Source organism: Palaemon carinicauda, chromosome 1 (genome assembly GCF_036898095.1).
Source record: "Palaemon carinicauda isolate YSFRI2023 chromosome 1, ASM3689809v2, whole genome shotgun sequence".
Taxonomy (NCBI): domain Eukaryota; kingdom Metazoa; phylum Arthropoda; class Malacostraca; order Decapoda; family Palaemonidae; genus Palaemon; species Palaemon carinicauda.
In genome coordinates this window covers 208,226,067-208,236,068 of record NC_090725.1, presented here as the reverse complement: position 1 = coordinate 208,236,068, position 10,002 = coordinate 208,226,067, and positions in this window count along the sequence as shown.

Genomic DNA, 10,002 nt, shown 5'->3' with positions numbered 1-10,002 from the left:
CTAGAGTGAATTATGATGATATATAAGGGCGTAGCAATGCATAGGAGGCAGAGAAATCCAGCCTGACCTTCCGAAAGAGCCAACGGTCAACAGTCCTCTCATCAGCATCCATCCAGCCACTATGTATTTCCTCTCTAATGTGCATAGCGTCTCCTCTCAAACGTGCATAGTGTTTTCTCTCAAATGTGTATAGTGTTTGTTTAAACATTGGAATTTCTGTGGTTTAAGTTGAAAGAAGTGCAATGTATTTTTGAGTACAGTTAATATTATAAAATTATTTGATTTATTTCTGCCTGGCCCTGTGTGATTTGGATAAAAAGCGGAGTGCATTTAACCTTGCTTAACTGTTTTGCACATTTCAGTTCTATTATAAAATTCACTTCAAACGTTTTTCTTTAATCTTACACTTCACCTCCACCATATTTCTCTTTACAAACACTTTACTTTATGCAAAACATTCACTACACTTTTTTTTTAAACCATAAAATTCACAATGAACACTTAACTTCATTATAAAATTTGCTCAAACACTTCACTCTTATCATATAATTTACTACAACAACTTCACTATAATAAAATTTATTACATAAAATTACTTCCATCAGGAAATTCACTAGAAAAACATAGCTTCAACACAAAAAAAAAAAAAAAAAAAAAACCTCTAAAACACTTCCCATAGACCAAAGAATTTATTGCAACCACTTCATTAACACTGAAATTCTATGCAAAAACTATCCATCCATTATACAATTCACAACAAACACTTTTTTCATCATTAAATTCCCTAAAAAAGACTTCTCTTCCATCTTAGACCTCACTAAAAACAATTCACTTTTATCATAAAAAAACACTTCATATACCTCATGAAATTCGTTGAAAAATACTTTTCTTTTATCATGAGATTAAATACAAGCACTTCACTTCCATTATAGAATTTTTAAAAACGCTTCACTTTAATCATAAAATTCACTACAAACAGTACTTTTCTATCTTAAGACTTACTAAAAGCATTTAATTTCTATCATAAAATTTTCTAAAAATATTTCTCTTCCACCATAATTTGCACTAAACATTAATATTCCTTCATAAAATTGTTCACAAAAACTGCACTTTTATCATAAGATTTGATAAACGATATTTCTTTATGATTAAATATACAGAAAACACTCCACTTCAATAAATATATTCACTAGAAACACGTCACTTTTATTATGTAATTGACTAATTCTCTGTTATCAGAGAGAGCTCAACTGTCACTTGGAATCTGTCATGAAATTCCCTATTCATTACAGATACATAAATTCTATTATAACATTCACTGTTAACACTTTTATCATAAAATTCTCTAAAATATTTTCATTTTTAGAGAATCATATTTATTCTGTCATAAAACTCACTATAAAATCTCTTCTATCATAAATGACACTAAAATACTTTTCTTCTCTCCTAGAATTCACAAAAAAATTTACCCAGCAAGCATTTTTCATGCATCATGAAAATTTCTAGAAATGATTCCGTTCTCTCAAAACAGTTTTTACATAGAGTTCATTTCCCTCAGGAAATTCACAAAACCGTCACTTCTATCATTAAATCCCCTACAAAAAAAAATCTCTTCCATTGTAAAATTCACTACAAACCCCCTTTTTTATGATATAATTCACTACAAATACCTTTTTTCGATCATAAAAGATTGCTATACATATTCTCTTCTTTCATAAAACTTACTTCAGAAATTTCACTACTATAATAAAATTTCCTGTAAATGCTTCTCATCCATTTTGGAATTTACTATAAGCACTTCACTCCCATCATAAATACACACAAAAAAGTCTTCTTATCTTTCATAAAATTCAATGTGAAATATTTATTTCTATTACACTATTCACTAAAAGCACTACTCTTCCATTATAAAATATTCAGAAAACACTTCACTTCTATCACAAAATTCACTATAAGTAGTTCTATAAGGAAATAAACTAAAATGTTTCCCCCACATCATAAAACTCATGAAAAATACATTTGAGGCCTCCAGAATAAAAAGGGGGTAAGGCTACACATGGCCAATTTTTTTCTATTTTTTTTTTTTTTTACTTAAAAGGGACCAACACCATCGAATGTTTAAACCCGTAGTGTTTTAATCCTAAATTCGCATCCAAAATCTGCAGACACACCCCTACAGCAGACATGCTTCTTTAGTATGGAGCAGAAAGGTGGTAATGCCACTCATGTCGAGACGTCTGTCACGGACCAATCAGTGCGCCACATGAGCCGCCTCCCAGCCAATCAGCGCGCTCAGCCGTCGTTAGAACAACAGTCACGTGATCCCTCCTTCACCCACTCTGCTTGTCTACATCAGCCCATTGTGTTACCAAAAAGAAACTCACGTCATCAAACGTGCTTCTCTGTGATATTATTGTGCCTTAACCGTTGATAGTTTGCAAAGACAATGGCTTCCAGTGATGGGGAATCCTCTGATTACACTCAGAAAGGTAGGATGAATTAAAAAACATAGATTTCTGTGGTAAAAAGAAGCCAATTCTTGTGCAAGAGAAGGTGGCAGAGCAAGAGTACGATCCTGCCAAAAGTTTCGACGATACTACCGCCGATAATTACTGCCACAGAAATAGTGATGCTTCGGAGGATTGTAGTGATGGTGAAGCATTAAAATCTGGTGAAAGTAAAACAAGGAAGCGTACAAGTTGTAGTGTTGGCGGTGATCTCAGTGTGGGGGACGATCGTAGTTTTGGAGGTGGAGTAAGCATAGCTGGTGTTAGCGGTCCAGAAGTTAGTGTTGATGTTGTTGTAGGGCCTAGTGATGGTGGTGAAGGACCCAGTGTTGCTAGTTCTAGGTCTGGTGCTAATGGTGTTGTTGAAGGGGCAAGACACAGGCCTAGTAGTGTTTGGGGTACCCACGGTTCTGTTTTTTATGTTTTTAGTGCTAGTGTGAAGGTTCCTTGTGTTAGGAGAGTAAGTGTTAGGCCAGTGATGAAAGCAAAAAAAATAAAACTAGAAATTTAGGGTAGGAATATGTGAGTTATATAACTAAGAAAATGATGCCTGCAAGGCAAGTGGGCCTTATGTAAAGTTGATTATTTCACGGCCTTGGGTCGTGTAAAGATGGATTTAACCTTTAATCTTTTCTGGGCCTTACAGGACGTAGATCTGGCCAACAAATACCTTAAGAGTTGTATGGTTGTGTAGGGGTGCAAAAGAAAATATAAAAAAAGTGAGAAGTCTCATAAGTATGTGCATGTTTTTCATGTGACACATGACTATAAGGAGTACAAAGTCTGCCATCCAGCTTTCATGACCATGCATGGCATTGGAAATAAGAAGCTTGAGCGTTTAGTAGCTAAGAAGAAGTTAGCACTGGAATCCGGCACTGGCACTATTCAAAAGGACATAAGGGACAAGGGTGGCTCAGCCAGGAAAATAAAAGCCCCAGATTTAGCTTTTGTATATGAGTACATAAGGAGCCTGCAACCTGTATCTAGCTGGTACACAATGGCAAAGGCTATGAATAGGTTTTACTTGTCTGCAGGTGGCAGTATAACTCAACTCTATGAAGATTTCAACCGGCATATGGAGGATGAGCGGTCAGGTTTTGTTATTGTCAAGGAGACATTCTTCTGGCAAGTTTTAACAAAGGAGTGTAACATAAGCTTCTTTCTTCCAGCTACTGATACCTGCAATTCTTGTGAGTGGCTGCCTATTGAGATCAGTGTCCTAAAATCCAATGGTAAGGATGCCACTCACTTTAAAGAAGAGCTGCAGAGACAGAAAGACGTGGCAAAAAGAGGCCAGTACCAGTGAAGGAGTTTAGGTAATTTCCATCAACCTTCACCAGACTTTGCCTGTCCCCAAGCTTCCAGTCAATGCTGCTTATTACAAGCGGAAGTTGTCGCTGTACAACTTTTGCATCTACGATCTCACAAAGAATACTCCTTGCATATTTCTGTGGGATGAAACAGTTGCTAGTCATAGCCCACATGAGATCGGAAGCTGCCTCATCAAGTGTCTTGACATGGTAGCAGCAGAGGAGGATGGCAACTTCACCCATTTGAGGATTTTTGCCGACAACTGTTCTGGACAGAATAAGAACATCTACATCATCCTGGCACTGTTACAGCAACTTCACCTGAAGCAATTCTTCCGCATTGAGGTTATCTTTTTGGTCATTAGTCAGACATACCTGTTGTGTGATCGGGCCTTTGGTGTGATTGAGAAGCACCTGTGTATTGTTCAGGACATGTGTAGTGTTCCTTGCTATATAGGTCGATGAGTGATGCCAGTAAGCATAAAAAGTACAAGGCTATGAGCATGGAGGCTGGTGACTTCAGCATCCCATCACATCACCAACCTGGTCTGCTGGGCTAAAGCGTGAATGGGTACTAATAATCGATGTGTCCAACAAATCTGGTTTCTTTATGAAGGAGAACTACAGCCTTGAGGAGTCTGAAGCCGTCTTTGTACTACTGACCAAGGGGAAACAGTCTGCTACTGCTAAGGCCAAAGGGCATGGACTCCCAACGCAACTTGTCCTGCAGGACATTGAGCTGCCACTTAAGTACCCAAATGGTGCGATTTTGGATCCTGTGAGGCTTTGAGACTTGGAGTTTCTGATTCCATACATCCACGGAAGAGATAACAGTGATTAGTTTAAAGGCTTAGTAGAGCAGCAGGAGACGATGAGGCTTCTTCAAGATCAACAGGATGATGATAAACAGGATGGTAACCTAGCTGAGGATCCCGACAACCCTGACGATCACATTTGGGTTAACGCCCAAGTTCTTCCTGTTGCGTTACACCCTCACAAGCTTTTCCACTCACTGTTGACGACCGTGGACCGTTCAGGATTATGGATTGAAATAATACTAATAGGACAGCTATAACGTTTGAGGATTCAATGAGAGTGTTAAGACTTAATTTTCCTTATGTTTGCTTTTCTATTAATGTTTTTTTTTTCCATTATTTTCACAACTAACTAATCATGACTAGCCTCATGACTAGTAATGCCTAGTCATTATGACTGCATTTGCTTTAAGAATGGGACCAACTTCTCACCAATGGGAATGGTTAATGGGTTTTTATTACCTTTTTTCATTTTTTTTTTTACTATTTCTTTTTGAGTAACTAGTCATGAATAGCCATCCTGTTGCATGACTAGTCATGTGAGGTTAACATAACTATGTTTGCTTTATGAATAGGAATATAAATTTGACTGTTATTCACCATCCAAGGACAGAAAAACTGTTTTAAGTTGTGCAAATTGTAAGAAAGTACTGTAGCAGACACTATCACTAACCACAACTAACAATTTCCAGTCATTAGTACTAGTCTAATTTTTTCCTTATATAAGCAATATTTTTCCATAAAATTTCCTATCAATAAGTTTTTCAAAACTTTAAATAGATTAGAAAATAACAGTAATTTGAAAATTGTACAGCTTTAACCCCTTTTTCCGCGTTTTTTATTTTTTATTTCTATTTTGGGCTTTACCCCGTTTTTACTCTTGGGACCTCATTTATTCTATTATTACATTCACCAAAAGACATATACTTCTCTAATAGAACTCACTATAAACACTCCTCTTCAATTTGAGAATTTTTTACAATTATTCACTAGTATCATAAAATCTACTACAAACACTTCAGTTCCACCATAAACTTCACTAAAAACACATTACTTCCATCATAACTTTTCCTACAAATACTTTACTCCCATTTTGGAATTACCCAGAAGCATTTCAGTTCCATAAAACACTCCACTTCCATCATATAATTCAATGCAAATATTTCTCTTCAATCATAGAATCTCCTATAGATACGTTTCTTCTGTCATAAAATTTACTTCAGACACTTAACTTTATTCATAAAGGTCTCTGGAAACAATTCACTTATATCATAAAATTCAGCATAGACCCTTTCAACATTTTATTTCTTTCATAGTGTCAACTAAACACGTATCTTCTATCAAAGGATACTCTATGAAAGTTCCCTTAATCATAAAATTCTCTACAGACACTACACTATTAGCTATAAATTCAACACCATCACTTTTCTTATTTTCTCTATATAATAAAGAGCTAGTCTCTGGATATATATATACACATATATATATATATATATATACATATATATATATATATATATATATATATATATATATATATATATATATATATATATATATATATATATATATATATATCATAGACTCCTTTAAGTAAGGACTGGAACGTCAGGACCTCGGGGTTTTTAACTTGAGTCTGAAAGATTAACTTGAGTCTGGACTAAAATGACTTCTAGAAGGGCTAGAAACACGTTCTCTGGATCAAAATGGGGGTTTTAGAGGATGGTGAGTTCAATAGTAACATTTTCAACACCACCTGGGGTCATCTTCAAGGTCTACAGGTCATTTATGAAGGTCAAATTAGTGAATTTTGGTAATTTTTGCTCGTTTTTTGTGTGTAACTCATAAATGGTGAGAGATAGCTGATTATAATATGAGGCAAGTCTGCAGAGCTGTCCGAATTTAATTTATATTGTCATATATCGTCCTTCAAGAAAGGACTGGAACGTCCCCTGATCGGGGTTTTTAACTTGAGTCTGAATGATTAACTTGAGTCCTGAACTAAAATGACTGCTAAGAAGGGCTAGAAACACGTTCTCTGAGTCAAAATGGGGGTTTTTCAGGACGGTGATTTCAATAGTGACATTTTCAACACCACCTGGGGTCATCTTCATCATCTTCAAGGTCAAAAGGTCATATTTCAAGGTCAAAATAGTGAATTTTGGTCATTTTTATTCGTTTTTGTGTGTAACTCATAGATGGTGAGGGATGGCTGATTATAATAAAAGGCAAGTCTGTAGTTCTGTCCAAATTTAATATATATTGTCTAGCGATGTTCATCTAATCAAATGTTAATGTCTTTGAATTTTGTTGTGATGAGAAATACCGTTCTTTATTTCTTATTTTAGTGTTTCATTGTTTTAGGGCTTGTTTGGAATGTTTGAGTAATACAATATTTGACAATATATATTAAATTTGGACAGAACTACAGACTTGCCTCTTATTATAATCAGCCATCCCTCACCATCTATGAGTTACACACAAAAACGAGTAAAAATGACCAAAATTCACTATTTTGACCTTGAAATATGACCTTTTGACCATGAAGATGATGAAGATGACCCCAGGTGGTGTTGAAAATGTCACTATTGAACTCACCGTCCTCAAAAACCCGCATTTTGACTCAGAGAACGTGTTTCTAGCCCTTCTTAGAAGTCATTTTAATCTAGGACTCAAGTTAATCCTTTAGACTCAAGTTAAAAACCCCGATCAGGGGACGTTCCAGTCCTTTCTTGAAGGACGATATATGACAATATATATTAAATTCGGACAGCTCTGCAGACTTGCCTCATATTATAATCAGCTATCTCTCACCATTTATGAGTTACACACAAAAAACGAGCAAAAATGACCAAAATTCACAAATTTGACCTTGATAAATGACCTTTAGACCTTGAAGATGACCCCAGGTGGTGTTGAAAATGTTACTATTGAACTCACCATCCTCAAAAAACCCCATTTTGATCCAGAGAACGTGTTTCTAGCCCTTCTAGAAGTCATTTTAGTCCAGAGTCAAGTTAATCTTTCAGACTCAAGTTAAAAACCGTGAGCAGTGGACGTTCCAGTCCTTCCTTAAAGGAGTCTATGATATATACTGTATATATATATATATATATATATATATATATATATATATATATATATATATATATATACATATATATATATATATATATATATATATATATATATATATATATATTAAATTATTTATTTATTTACAAAGCTGGTCTAGCACAAGGGTAAGTATTTCATCCATGTATTTCATTTGTGTATTCAAGAGATGTATAGCCAGTTTGTAAGATAAGTTCCATTCTCGTAGGTTTAAGGAAATGTATGTAAATTACATAAGACATTTGTTATTCATTTAATTATATTTTTCATTCAATTCAGTACAGTATATATAAATTTACGTTATTTTAAGGAATTAAGTTTTTATGTTAACGCAGTTTGTTACGAAGTCTTATGTAATGCTAAAGTATGCTGTATGAGCATGAGAGATTTCGTCATGTTTCCACGTGGTTAGAAAGTGCATGAAAATTCTCGAATTAGATTTACTCTCTTTTTTTTTTTATTGTCGTGAGAGGGAGGAAGGCAAAATTAGCTGAGAGAAGGTTGCCTCGCAAGCAAGGTTAGTACCCCCTTTTTCAATTTACTGCGTTGGCAACCTTACGCTGCTAAACCATGACCCCACACGACGAGAATGATCTAATAGAATTTTCTAGAGAAATTAAGTCAATATATATATATATATATATATATATATATATATATATATATATATATATATATAGACCCAAGGAATGCATAAGCAGCTGAAGAGACCCAGCCTATCCCTTTGAAAGAGCCAACGTAAGCTAGCCCTCTCTCCTCTTAAGTGCGAATAGTGTTTTACTGTCAAACGTGATTAGCGATTTCTATCCAACATATATCCTGTCTAGTGTTGTTCAAACATTGGTGAATTATTGGATGCTCATTAAAGTGTAGTGTGTTAACGTAAGTACTTTTGTAACATAAATTTTTGTAACTGGCCCTTTGAGATTTAGGTTAAACAGGGAAGTGTATTAATTTTGCTTGCCCGTTCGGTAACCTTGTGTGAATCAAAAGACGTAAGTGTAACAGTTACATATTTGTAAATTTCTGTATTGTGTGTTCATTAGAGTATTAAAGTGTTAACTCTTTTCATTAATTGTCAAAATTAAATATTTTTATAAAATTTAATTCCAGTGAAACAAGTGGTTGTACAATTTTTCATAGAGTATCTTTCTTTTGTCTTAGTCTAAGGTTTAGTTCAGATTTAATACGTCGAGTGATTTATTTTGGTGTTAATTCTTCTGTATTATTGTTAACTTTTTATAGAATATATTAATTTTTGTAAAGTGTGTATTATTTTGATCACCATTACTTCTATCAGTGCTTTGCTCGTAATCCCTGACTAAGAACCAAAGTAAGAGGTTGGTTTTGAATAGTTCACATTAGCTATAAGCCAGTTTTGTTTTGAGTGTAACATAAGAAACCTTTGGATATTCAGTGTTCATATATATTGCCGTCTGGGAATTGCATAATACTCTCAGAGCTCGGATATTATTTCTTTCAAGTGTAACAGACTTCTTTAAAATAAAACAGGTTAGTTTTGGAGCTAGGAAATTTATGTAATTCGCCAGCCGTAATATATATATATATATATATATATATATATATATATATATATATATATATATATATATATATATATATATATACTTATATATATACTGCAATATATATATATATATATATATATATATATATATATATATATATACTTAACTATATATATATACACACACACACACACATATATATATATATATATATATATATATATACATATATATATATATATATATATATATATATATATATATATATATATATATATATATATGCATATATATATGTATATATATGTATGTATATATATATATATATATATATATATATATATATATATATATATATATATAAATATATCCGGTTAGGTCAGCTATCCCCGTCCCTCGGTTTGGGGGGCAGGAGGAACAGTCGTACCATGGTGAGAGAGTAGGAAGTGCGTGTACTAGTATGTGCATATCTATTGAAATATTTAGCCATCCTGGTCTTTAATTTTGCAAGTTTTACACCAATGTTGATTTATATATCCTACGATGAAGAGACTCCCGCACTGATTTGGTATGTTTAATTAGGTATTCTTTTGTATTATTTTATTTGTCATCCCACTTGTTAACAATCTATATTTAAGTCCAGAGACTTTGCTGGCCATTTAACTCTGATGATATAGGGATGGTCTCAAATCCACTCTAATACACTGCCATTATGGAAATGACTCCA